At 37.9% G+C, this 13,302-nt stretch overlaps 1 protein-coding gene across 5 annotated transcripts in view; it reads left to right on the forward strand.

Moving 5' to 3' along the window:
- Cbln2 (cerebellin 2 precursor) overlaps nt 1-13,302 on the forward strand; it is a 33,485-nt gene that overhangs the window by 925 nt on the left and 19,258 nt on the right. Inside the window, exon 2 of one of the 5 annotated variants that reach the window (XM_023707582.1) lies at nt 195-196. The exons of the other annotated variants lie outside the window; for them this stretch is intronic. The gene's annotated coding sequence lies outside the window, so the exon portion shown is untranslated. The remainder of the gene's footprint in view (nt 1-194; nt 197-13,302) is intronic. 5 annotated transcript variants of the gene reach the window in all.

Here is a 13,302-nt window from a genome sequence, read left to right on the forward strand (position 1 = left end):
TAATGAAAATTTTTTACCATTTAATAGATTTCCTTTAAGTGTAAATATACAATCTGAGTTCATTGCCCCTTATAAATCACCTTCCATCTTTTTCTATTTTTCATATTGGGTATTGAACTCAGGCATTTCATAGTGAGCTACATGTCGAACCCATTTTTGTTTTTTTATTTTGAGACAGAATGTGAGACCCTCAGATGTTTATTCCAGGCTCAAATTTGTGCTTTTCATGACTCCGCCTCCCAGGATTCTGGAATTACACACATGTGTCACCATGCCAGGCTAGGTTTCCCTTCTATACCATAAATCCTTCTTTATCACTGTGTGATTTAGCATCTGGATTCATAGCATAACATACTTTTATAAAGATGTTTGTGTGTTTGTGTGAGTGCACATGTGTAGGGCACAGATTTATGCACATCTATATTTAAAATTACACAAGTAAGTGTGCTGATTTTCCTGTGAGGCTTCTCTAAATATTAAGACAAAAACCTTAAAATGAGATTACTTATATTATTTAAGCTCCACTAGCCAAAAATGGGAAACAAATACAAAGTTCAATATCTTAGAAGCAACTTGCTTTTAATTTTCCCTAGCTTGAAACTAGCAAGTGCCAGCAGGTGTGCCCAAGCATATTTCAACCATCAGACAGTATCAGAAGATAAATAAAATCACTAAGGTAACCAGCTTCTAAAAACCCCATGAATCATGAAAGCATTTTTATATAATGTCAAATCTAAATTATACTTAGCAGACTAAAATTTAAGCTACCTCCTTAAAAGTAGGATTCATTTTCCACTATTGTCTGTTTCCAAAGACTCTAAGTATGCATTCAGCTTTTGTGCCATGCTTGTTTGTGTTTAATGCCAAAATGAGAGTAAAACAAGATAATGAGACAAAATAACCTTTTACTATTTTTGTATGAAAGCTAGCCAAAGAGAGCTGTCTATACATATCAGTCATATGGGTCAACTGTGTTCCTGTTACTTTAATGAAATAGGTGATATGCTGAGAAACAACAATTAGATGGAAAATTTGAACTGTATCTTTACTCTTGGGGAGAAAATATTCCAGGGCTGGGGGTGTAGCTCAGGGACAAAGCACCTGCTTGGCATGAGTGAGGTCCTGAGTTTGATTCCCAGTAACAAGAAAATAAAAAAGAGAAAACATTCTATCTAAATTCATTGGTCTTTCCTTATATAATTTCATTTCTTGGCCTGAAATACAGTCTGTCCTTTTTCAACCATTTCTCAGCTGGGTTTTTCTCCCTGTGTCTCCTACATTGTCATCCCCGGCTCGAGCCAGGGTGCTTACCCCATATCCATCCTCACCTGTCACACACACAGTCTCAGTTTATCTGATACACCACTTGCTCCAGACAGCTGTCATGTGTTGCAAATGAAGTCCCAAATGTGTATGTTTCTTACTGCTCCCTAAAGAATATAGTAGGCTCATAAAACAAGTAGTGTGGTTGCAGGCGCAGTGCTGAGAATAACTTCTGTTGTCATCGGTTATCACAGGTGAACTGTGTAACCTAACAATGATGCCATGATTGATCATTATGGACCACCTGCCAAAGTTTACAGCATGGCCCCTCGGGTTTCGGGATACCTTTGCATTTCCTCCTCACTGACATATTATAATAATTCTTCTGAGCCTGCTGAGCATTTTAGATTAATGTTTATGTATTTATAAGCCTTCACACTAATGCACAAGTTATTGCTTCATGGACAGAGGGGAAATGGTAAATGAAAGAAACCATTTGTTATATTTTCCATACACAAATGTCAGGAAGGGAAGCTGCCTTTTCAATGTCTTTATCTGTCATGGACTGCTGAGAGGCGATGCAGGCTACGGCAGTGGTATGATCATTTTCTGCAGCTTTCTGAGCCTGCCAACTGCAAGATTACTCCTGATGCAAGTTAATAAATAATGTATGCACTGCTAATAGATCCAAAATCTTAAGTTCCTGTTAGAGAGAGAAATTGTGCCAAATCATAAGAGAAGTGCTATATTAAATCAGAGGGAGGAGAGGAGCAGGGGAGAGGGAGGTGGATAGGGTGGGCAAGGAGGAAGAAGGAAGAAAATAAGGCACCATGCCACATATTCTATTTTTTACTGTAAGAACTAAAACTAACATATTTTAAGTAATCAAAATTTTATTTCATATATTATTTTATATACTATTGTCTTTTATTTTCTCATCTGAAAATTGAATTATCATATTCTTCATAAATTTACAAGAATAATTTTTAAATACCTAGGTTTTTTGTTGGGTTTTGGGGAGTGACTTAGTTTACTTTATTTGTAATCTAATGGAAATAGCCACAGTTGTACATATGTGTCTTTTGTAAATTACACATATATTGTATACATACATTGTCCATTTGTATAGTATATCTATCATCTAAGTATCATTTATATACCTACTGCAAAACTATCAATGAAGTAATTATTTTTACTCTTTCTGAGAGGTTGGGGAATGGCTCAGCAGCCTGAGGGCCTACCTGGCAAGCTCAAGGTCCTGAGTTTGATTCCCGGTACTAAAATTAGAAAAAAAAAATCCTTTTGAAACATGTGCTTATATTGCAGAACATAGATGAGTAAACTTTCCAATAGGTTACAGGGTGAGATGACAAATACTCTAGTGGTTGGACTTTGTAGCCGGCACAGACTTAGGCTTGCTGATTCAGCTCTGCTGTCAGTGGGAAATCAGGGGGCAAGCCACAAATAAGCCAGATGACTATGTTTTGATCTGTGATGGTTTACCTATCTCTGTTCCCATGAAAACTTGACCTAAAACAAAGCTCATTTCAGTTTTTCCCTCTAAGTCACTAGGTCACTGTAGTATGCTTTCAAGGCTTTGGACATCCTCTATTGCAGGCTGAAAAGGCAGGGAACATTTGTACTTTAGAGGCATAACAGAGCCCGCCATTGTATGTGAGGTCATGGGAATGTCACACACCTTATAGTATAGAGGAGAGTCTTCCCCAGGTGCACAGGTGGCTGGTTTCTGTGATAGGCCTATATCTGAGTACAGAAGAGGACCCAGCGGCTCTGAGCCCAATCTCTTAAAGGGCCTGAGGGTCATGATGCAATCAGATCTGCGTGCACACAGTCCTTTCACTAATGAACAATGGCTTTGTTGAGTCCTGTCTGTAAGCAGCAAATAAAACAAGGAACACTGGGATCCCAGGAACTAAGCTACCTCTTTTGCCTGTTTATCTGATCAGTGAGTCCCTTCCTGACTTCAGCACAGAGAGATACCATTATCCTCATGCAGAAAGGGTTCAAAATGATAGATATTTGATCAATGTGTATATAAAAAATTAACAAATGCCTTGAAGGAAAGTGCCTTGGACTGACCACAAAGTCTAGGTGCTTTATATCTTTCTTTTAAGCACTTTTCAATGCACTTTGTTTGATTTCGACAACCCCAAGAGACTGCATTTCAAAATGGCTTTTTATTTCCAGTACTATATGAAGTGCCCTTTAGAAGTCTAAACAAAGTAATGTCATCTGTGTCTATGTGTCACTGAGCTTTGCATTATCCTCAGAAAAGTCAAATTGTTGTGTTAGCACTGGGTGTCATTCCAGATGCAGATTGGTGGCTACAATGAAAGATGCTTTCTCTAAACTTCTTCAAACATCACGCAACCCCATATCTTTTAAGATTTATTTTGGACTTGTTTTTTTATATCATTCTTTGCTGTGATTATCAATGAAGTATTTTACCTTGCCTATACACTAATATTTGTGTCTTACAGTAAAGTGAAAGCAGACTGTAAACTCATAAACACTCTCAAACCCCAAATGTGTGACCCAATCCTGCCACCAGGCCTCTTCTGGAACTTCTGAAGAATTAGAGAACATAATGCTTCTCAGACTCTTTCACTCAGACTGCACAGGTTATGTGGAAATTGTCCTTTTCCCTTACGGATGAACTTGCAAATTGCCAAGGGAAATCAGTTAGCGCCCACTATGGATCATACTGCGGCTCAGAAAATATCAAATGTGCTGAAGCACAGACTCAGCGCAATCACATCCATGACACTTTGCAGGCCCAGGGGAGTAACGGTAGATTGTGACCCCCATGGCTGTTTATAATGTTCATTTCTAATGACATTTTAAATCCTTCTGAAAAAGACAGTAATAAACAGAGGCAGTGTTTTCAGATCCTTGAGTGCTGTATGCTTTCCATATGGAAAAATGTGGCATACTCTGCTTCTGATCCTTCAAACAGCCATATTGTCCCAATGTATGGGTTGTGATGGAGTAGGGCATATGTTGAAGTAAGAGGTGGGGGCCTCCTATGTCTCTCTTGAGAATTGATTCAAGGTCTGACTTAGATTCATACTATGTGACCATTTGGTTATAGTCACTGTTACATGATATGGATTAGAGCCAGTCACAACAAAAGTGATTTGAGGAGATGTGGGGCTTCCAGCGGAGTTGCGAGAGTAATGTTGGTGTCACTGAGCAACATCCATGAAGTGTTACCAACCAAATCACCCACTAAATTCTTGGGGTGCAGAGACTTTCATAAGACTTGGTCATATAGGCCGGGGAGATGGCTCAGTGGAATAAGCGCTTCTCTGGCAAGCACAAGGGCCTGAGTTCAACTCCCCGTTCCGGAAAAAAAAAAAAAAAAAAAAGACTTGGTCATGCACATGTCTCTAAACTTAGCCTCTGCACCCTCCATAGTTGCTTGAGCTGATACCTTCTGGTATAAGGTATTCACCATAAATCACATAATTAGCATGGCTTTTCTAGTAGCATAGTGACAACACTCTTAAAACTTGAGGGCATCCTATGTTCTTTAGAGGGGTCCTGGGTCCTGAATTCTGTGGCTCTCTGCCCTTTAGGGTGAGTTCTGCTAATATCATGCATGGAAGTAGCTCTACCCTTGAGCAGTCTGTTCAGCCTGCTTCTTCTTCCTGTGTTTGACTCTTGCTTCTACTTGGTGCAGGTTCTCATTTAGTTTGAATTCATTGTAATGAAAAAAAAATCAAATGTTATCTTTAAAAATTAGATTTAAAGACAATATAACTGGAATGCACCATATTTGTCATACTTTTCTTTGTTTATACGGCAAACAATGATAAGTGCTGTGCTGAAAATATATTAGGAGAAAAGCTGCATAATGTCCTTGAAAATATTGGTAGATTAAAGCATAGAAAATAACTTATTTTCCTTCTTCAATTACCCCTTGGGTATTAGTGGAAGAAAGATGGAAACATTTTCAGTTTGTATGGGAGTGGTTTAAAAGCACACATCTGCACATAGAGACTTTTATCTCAAATCCTTAACTATTACTGTGATGGCTTTAAGATTTCTTTCTGATCCCTGCCTGTTGTCTGGGATCCATCATTATGACTCGGCATCTTCCAATCCTGGGCACTGCAAGGCACTCAGACTCTATGGTATGTGTCAGTAATTTGCTTTAAGTGGGCTTAATTTTCATTTTTCTCATTTTCTTCAAGAAGAAACACCTTAATTTATCTTTAGCCTGAGAAGCTGTGGCCTCGCTGGTGAAGTCTTTTCTTCTCTCCAAAGCACTTTTGTGTGTTTACCACTGTGCCACAGAAGCAAAGCCAGAATGAGATTGTGTTATGCTGAGTAATTACTACTTCTCAAATCTTGGAAAACACTGTAAATGGGCCTTCTAAGCATGTATTGGGTTCTTTCTTTCTTTCTTCTTTTTCTTTGTTTGTTTCTTTCTTTCCTCTTTCTTTCAATATTGAGCAGTATCTATTATTAACTGAATTTTATTTGTGTTTAAGAATAACTGATTTGGCAGTTCCAAATGGGATAAGTTATTCTGTCTTCCTAATGATTTCCTCTTTCTTTCTATTCCTTCTTTCTTTTTCTCTTTTATAATTTTTTTTCTGTATTATTCTAAACGTTATCAGAGTTCCAAGATTGCAGTTTGTTTAAAAGAATAAGGTGCCATGTGTTGTCCCACATGTAGGCTAAGGCAAGCTGTGATAGCCAACATCCCCAATCTTAGCAACTCATCCTGTGAAGGCTGTCTTCTCTCTTGTGCTACATGGCAGGGATTCTGTGTTGTTACCACTCACCCCAGGACCCAGGCTGATGGAGCAGAGGGCATCTGGGAGTGGCTGTGGTAGAGGGCAGGCCCAGCTGTGGGAATCTCTCCCTAGCCGTGAGCCAGCTGCCAGCAGGCCCCATCCTGGTGCTCACCTGAAGCTGCCCCACAGCCTTCTCAACTACAAGGAGGGGCCAAGTTCTGACTCACCTTGTCCCCACTGATCTGGCGACTGCAGCTACCCCTGGCTTCATGAGCTCTCCAGCCACAAGTATTCAGCTCACAGCGCCTTTCACTAGATTTTAGATGGAGTGGTTGTCACTTAGCTACAGACTGTGAGCGAGTCTTACTTGCCTTTAATTCCTGATTCATTGAAGGCAGGGATTTCTATGCTCTTATTTATTTCAAACTTGAATTTAAAAATCTTTTTTAAAATGTGCTTGATGAATGAAATGGGAAAAGTAGATTACTAAGCATAATTCAAAAATGACAAGGATTTGTCAAGGAAGATGATACTCCCACTTCAAACACAGCTCCTAAGGTTTTCCTTGATATTCATCAGTAGGACATCCCCATAACTAATTTCCATAAACTGAGTACCCCAAATAACCTGTTTTTAAATGCAAATTAAAAAGCAGGTGCCTGATGTTTTGTGGACTCTAGTCTGCAGCAACATTCCCAAGAGAGGGTTATCTAGTGGAAAACTCCCCAGATTGAACACAACCTCGTGTCTTTAGTTCTTTATAAGTCTGCTAATGGGGATTAAGGAAAAGTGATTATCTTACTCTTTAAAAAAAATAAAACAATATTTGGGAGGAAGGGAATAAATGGGGGCTATCCAGGTACAAGATGAACTTTTGCACCTTCATTTTTCTTCTTTGAATTTTATTTATGGTTTAGTCTGACATTATGCTTACTTACAAATCACACTATTTAAATTTTAGTCCCTGCAAAATTTTTTCTTTCTTTCTTTCTTTCTTTCTTTCTTTCTTTCTTTCTTTCTTTCTTTCTCTATTTTTTTCTTTTTCTTTTTCTTTTTTTTTGTGGAACCAGGGATTGAACTTAGACCCTTTCCCTTGCCAGGCAAGCACTTATTCTACTAAGCTATCTTTCTGGCCCCCTGCATATTTTTTTCATACTGAATTTAGGTTGTTTTTCCTTTGAAGACATTTAATTTTTCTTATTTGGTGAATTATTTAATCTCAAAAGAATTTTAAATCAGTCTCATATAATACACCTGGGATATAGCTCAGTGTCATAAGCGCCTGCTTAGCAAGTGCAAGGTCCTGTGTTCGATCCCTGGTACCATACACACAAAAAATAAAAGAAAATAAAAAATAAAAGAAATTTAAGCTAAGAAATAATTTGTAAGATATGATAAGTTGCAATGTGTTTTATCAGTGAATGTAGTAAATATATTTATTGTGGAATGACAAGATCAGACTAGCATAAAGGTTTGAACTTTTAAGTGGTAATTCTAAACTTTAGGATTTCATTTAAACACTTCAAATTTGTTTAAAAAAGGGGGGATATTACCCATCAAAAAGCAAACTTAGAAATCATTATCTTCAAATTGTTTGGGTTTTGGGAGAAATTAAAAAAGCTACCTACAAAAGTGTTTTCTTTTCAATATTATTTCTGTTACTTTCTTCTAAACATCTTCTTGGCAAATCAGGAAAAATAGATTTCAAAGTTTATCAGACATTTCAAATTGACTGTTCTTATCATAGTCAAACTGAAAGAAGAAGAGGGTAATGAAAATAACCAATATTAATAGTCTTATGATTCTTACTTCCTTTAATGTTATCCTTCATATTACAAAGAATATATTATGGAGGGTTATGTGGTTAGTTATTAACTTTTCCCTACAGAATTGAGAAGTCTTTGTTACAGAAACTTGCACTTCCTGAGTAATGCAGTCAAACTGCGCTGAGTACTGGTAGAGGGTAGAAGTAAGGTCAGCACGCAAATCTGACAGTTACCTTCAAATCTCATTGTAGCTGAGTATTCCAAAGTTCTTTCCACCCAGACCTTTACTACAGTTTATCACATTAATCTGTATCAACAGTGAGATAGTTATGTCTCCTTATGAGTGTATTTAGATTCCTCATCTGGAATTATGGTCAGTAACCTTTTCTTTACTGTGTTACATTCATGATTGTTTGATATGGATCAAGTAGTTCTCTTTCAGCTAGATTATGTACCCATCAAGTGATAAATTAGCCCTTTTTTTTGAGAGGGTCTGTGCTCAGGCTGACCTCAAAGTCCCTCTGATCTTTCTGCCTTTGCCTCCTGAGAGATGGAATCACAGATATATGCCACATTTGAGAAATCAAGTACTTTCCCCGGAGTCATTTAAGAACACAAATTTATGTGAGCTTTAGATCACTAAAATATATTTTCTATTCATTTATTTATCAAAAGACATTTTTATTGATGTGATTTTACTTGAAACACACTGACATGTAATATAGGTACCTATGCACAGTCCATCTTTAGTAAATAGCTTTCTGTCGTTGTGACAAAGTATCTGAGATAAAAAAATCTTGAAAGGAGTGCAGGTTACTTTGGCTGCTGCCGAGGTTTCAGCCCATGGTTGCTGGCCCTGTTGTTCTAGGGCCTGTGGTGAGCCCGAATACCACAGTGGCCCAGGAGCCTGTTGGGAAATGGGAGGAGCTGAGCTCCCACTATTTCTCTAGGGGAACACTCCCCAAAATTTAACTTCACTTTACTCAGTTCTACCTCCCAAGTGTTCTACCACCCCTCAAAAGCTCCACAGGAATGTGATTTAGTCTTTGACACATGGGTTTTGGTGAGGTATCAGACCCTAACAATAAGTCAGTCAGTCTATCTATCTATCTATCTATCTATCTATCTATCTATCTATCTGTCTGTCATCTATTTATCTTTCAAGCTGCTTGTTCATTTACTTCTTTGTGAGGATTCCTATTTTTTTATTCTGTTTTTCCTTTACATCCATGAAACAAAGTATACAACTTCTTTTATCATTTACTTGTTTCCATCTTAAAGCTCCTGAGGAAAGTGGGCAGGCCCACACTCTGTACTTGTCCTGGTAGATGGACTTCCCTTGGTCCTCTTTGGACTTGCTATCCCTTAGACTCATGGTCACCATTCATGTGAAAAAGGTGAAGCCTAGAGAGAGAGAAATTAACCTGATCATAATTTCTGCTCCTCTGGCAGAATCCTTCATTCCTACCCTTGTAGAGAGGATCTCTAGAATCTAATCTGTTTTGGATGAAAATTTTGTTCGTGTCTGTAGTGGGTTGCCAACTGTGGTCAACTTGTTACACCCAGCTGAACTGTACCAGTTGTGGTACTGTGTGTGGGAGGCCCACCTGAGGATTGTTGCCAGCAGCTTAGGGGATAGAACAGGAGAAGAAACTGCAGGGAACCTGGTAGAGAAGATGTTTGGAAGCTGTTGGTTCTCTTGGGCTAATCTCCTGGAGCACTTTGCCATGCTGGATTTCCTGGTGAAGTTGGTTGTTCATGTTGGAGGAACTTGGGACCTCACTGTCACTGAGAATGGCTATGGTTCACTTTGGGGGAACTCTGGTCCTCACCTTGAACATTGCTTCCTGGCTCCAGAGAGGAAGATGTTGCACTGCTGAGTCTCGTAGAGAAGCTTGTTGCATTGGCTTTTCTGATGGGAACTCGCCTTTCCTCATCATTGGAGGAACTCAGGATCTCACTGTCACTGAGCATGGCTTTGGTACGTCACAGGCAGCTTCAGTTCTTACCTTGAAGATTGCTTCCTGCCTCCATTTCAGAACCTATGGCCTGCTAGCACAGATACTTCACCCTGGCCTAGACTTTCCAGCTTCCAGTACCAACCTTTGGATCTTTCCAAGGCATATCAGTGAAGCAGGCCTGCATGAGACATTGTTGTGTATACCAGGCCTCTAGTTGGACTCGTGGGAGGCATTGTTTTGGCTCTAGGTCTTCAGCTGGACTCATGCAGGACATCAGGAATCCAGTTCTCAGTTGGATTCTTTGTTCTTCAGTATGTGGACAGATTTCCCACCCTCTTTGTATATGATTCTTTGTGTGACTCATCACAAAATAATTATATAAAATGTTTCCTGTATCATATTGTTCACCTTGTAAATCCCCCAAACTATGACTATGTCCTTTAACAAAAATAATGTCTGAAGTAATCCAACAATATGGAGTGCATTAGAAAAGCAGAAAAGAATAGAATTAAGTAAAAGTAATAGTATTTTCATGCATAACAGCTTGCTAATGCCTATAGAAATCTCTTACAGAGATTTTTTCCTTCTTTTTTCCAAAGTCAAAACAATACGATGATGTATATGCTTACATTTTTATCAAATTTATTCAATGGATATATGTGTCTGGCTTAAGGACAAGATTTAGCTGAATAACACTAGTTTTACTTTTCTGTTCTCAATAAATTTTTATTTATTTAATTAAATTAATTAATTAATTAATTTTTTGGCAGAACAAGGGATTGAACTCAGGCCCTTCCGCTTTCCAGGGAAGCACTTATTTCACTGATCCATCTCCTCAGCCCCAGTTTCTAAAGACTTTTTTTTTTTTTTTTTTTTCTTCAGAACAGGGGATTGAACTCAGATCCTTGCGCTTGCCAGGGAAGTGCTTATTCTACTGAGCCATCTTCCCAGCCTAACATACATTATTTATATTATAAAATTTGTTGCCTTTTTGTCTGGAAATAATGTGTTTTTTTCTCTACATAATTTTAGCAAGTATTTCAAACTGTTTTACAAAAAAGAGAAGGTAAACATCACTAGCTTAGCCATAGCATTTTGTGAGCACTATTTTTTTTTAATTTTTATTTATTTATTTTTTAATGTATTTAGTACAGGGTCTACAGGGTCTCACTACCGCAGAGCGGACTCTTAGTGATCCTCTGTTTTTCAGCCTCTCAAGAGCTGGGATTACCAGGTGTGTGCCACCATGCCCAGTCTCAATCACAGTCTCAGAGTGCCCGGGGGGGGTGGTGCAGCATGGCACTTCAGGGACTGAACCCTTGCAGCTACACTCTGCCTAAGCAGGCACTTCAGTCTGCTGAGCTCGCTATCTGGTGGGCCTCCACGCAAATCTATTTTCTGTATTTTCTGCCCCTTAGATGTTTAAGGTTCCCCCCAACCTCCCAGACCGGGGATTGAACTCAGGACCTTGTGTTCACCAGGCAGATGCTTATGCTACTGAGCCATCTCCCTTCCCTTGTGAGCACTATTTTGATGCTTTACATTGTCAAGATTATTAACATTCATTTTATAGAAAAGATGTTTTCAATTATACATTTAAGTGAGAATTTTGTGTACTTTTCTATTATTGCAAAAGTAAAGGATTAAATATTAGCATTAAATACAATAGGCTAGGGGAGACGGCTCAGTAGAATAAGTGCTTTCCTCAGGCAAGGGCCTGAGTTCAATCCCTGGTTCTGCCAAAAAATATGATAGGTTAATTTACATCTGCTTCTTCTACTTAAAGAATCTACTTCTGATTGACGTGCTAATAAGCAGTGCAAAAACACTGACAAAACAGGTTAGACAGAAGAAAAACATAAGGCTGAGAGAATATAAGGACTAGATAATAAATTCATAGACCAAACAAAATAAAAACAGGATGAAATTTTCGTATGAAAGATCAACACAGTCCTACAATCATCAAAATCACAAGAAATACTTGCACGTCAACTCTGAGCATCAGTGGAGCATACCCATTGCCTAAGGCGAGTATGCAAGATCAGTACAGCTTGTTTGTTTAATGAAATAAAGAGCCCTGCTAATGAATATGAACCTACATGCTACGCACATGACTTCACATGCCGTACACAGCTGAGCGGCTTTAGCGTTGCTGCACTACTAAGGGCCAGTAGCTTTCCTTATTTTCTTGAGCTATGCTTTCCACCTGTGTATACAGACTTAGACATCAGTTCTGCTCCCTGAAGTTCTCTACACTTTAGTGCTGGGAACAACTGGAGACAAGTAAAAGTAAAGTAGATCTTCCATTTCTGCAGCTTTTGTGAAAGCTTTATTTTACTCAAACTCTGTAATCTTTATTCAATTCTATTTTCATCCAGATTTATACTTCTCCAAAACACAAAAGCTGACAAATGAGAGGACAACATTAAGTTGTGCTCCAGTTTCATCATCTCATGGACTGGGCTAGAAGAAAAGTAAAAACTAAGAATCATTAACTTTTTCTTGATAGGTTCATTTGAAAAGAGCAATTTTATCTTAGTATCTGCATTCACTACCTGTTAAATCTCTTTGCCCATCAAGCTTTTCTGAAAGTGAACTTAAAGATGCTTGATGGAATCACCTGAAGTTGTTATTTAATGAACCCCATAATTAATTTATCAACTTATAATAATGCATTACAACAAGCAAAATGCTGTGCTGAATGTGTGAAAAATAAGACAAAAGGCTAGCAATACTAATTGAGCAAGAAATTGCAGTTTGTGGTCGGGCAGGTATGTAAGTATGCAAAGGTATTTAAATTATTGGAATTTAGAACTTACCACAAGCACTATAAGACCTCCAAAGCACATGAGAATATTAAGAAAAAAGCCTCATATTATTTTAGGGAATTAGCTGATGCAAGACAATACCATGGAATATGTTAGCATTAGTCCATAACCAAACCAAACCAAACAAAAAACAGTTTCAGAGTTCCTAAATAACATTTTTAATTAAATCAAATCTTAATTTAATCTTCAATATTTATGAGAAAAATCAAAAAGTCTTCTTATAAAAGAGTTGGAAAAATATTAGAAAAAAATCCCCTCTGTTAAATAAAATCAATTTTGCTATGCTATTTTTTATGTTAATCTTTTATCATATTTCTGAAAACTATGTACAAGTATTTCTAGCTGTTTAGAGTCAGAGTGCAACAAAGGAGAGTGCTTTTTGTTTCCTATCCAGAAACCCTAGAGAACAAGGTCAGATTTCACACCTATCTGTCTTTTTTCCCCAGATCTTAGCACTATCAGTCAACCTTCCTGGGTTGTTCTGAGTTTTGATTCACAGAGTTCTTCCTTTCCTTCCTATATGGTTAAAGTTTATTCCTGAGAAATGATAGTGATGTGCTTCAGATATATTAGAAACTTAAAAAGTGTTTATACTGATTAGAGATAAAAATTGTGAAGGAAAATCAATATATTTTCTTGGAGATTATCATGAGAAATCAGTGCAATGATTTGTCAAGCATAAATTCAGTAAATCTCCCCTGGGATGAAGTTTGCCCTC

The sequence above is a fragment of the Octodon degus genome, unplaced genomic scaffold (genome assembly GCF_000260255.1).
Source record: "Octodon degus isolate 3935 unplaced genomic scaffold, OctDeg1.0 scaffold00300, whole genome shotgun sequence".
NCBI classification, from domain to species: Eukaryota; Metazoa; Chordata; class Mammalia; order Rodentia; family Octodontidae; genus Octodon; species Octodon degus.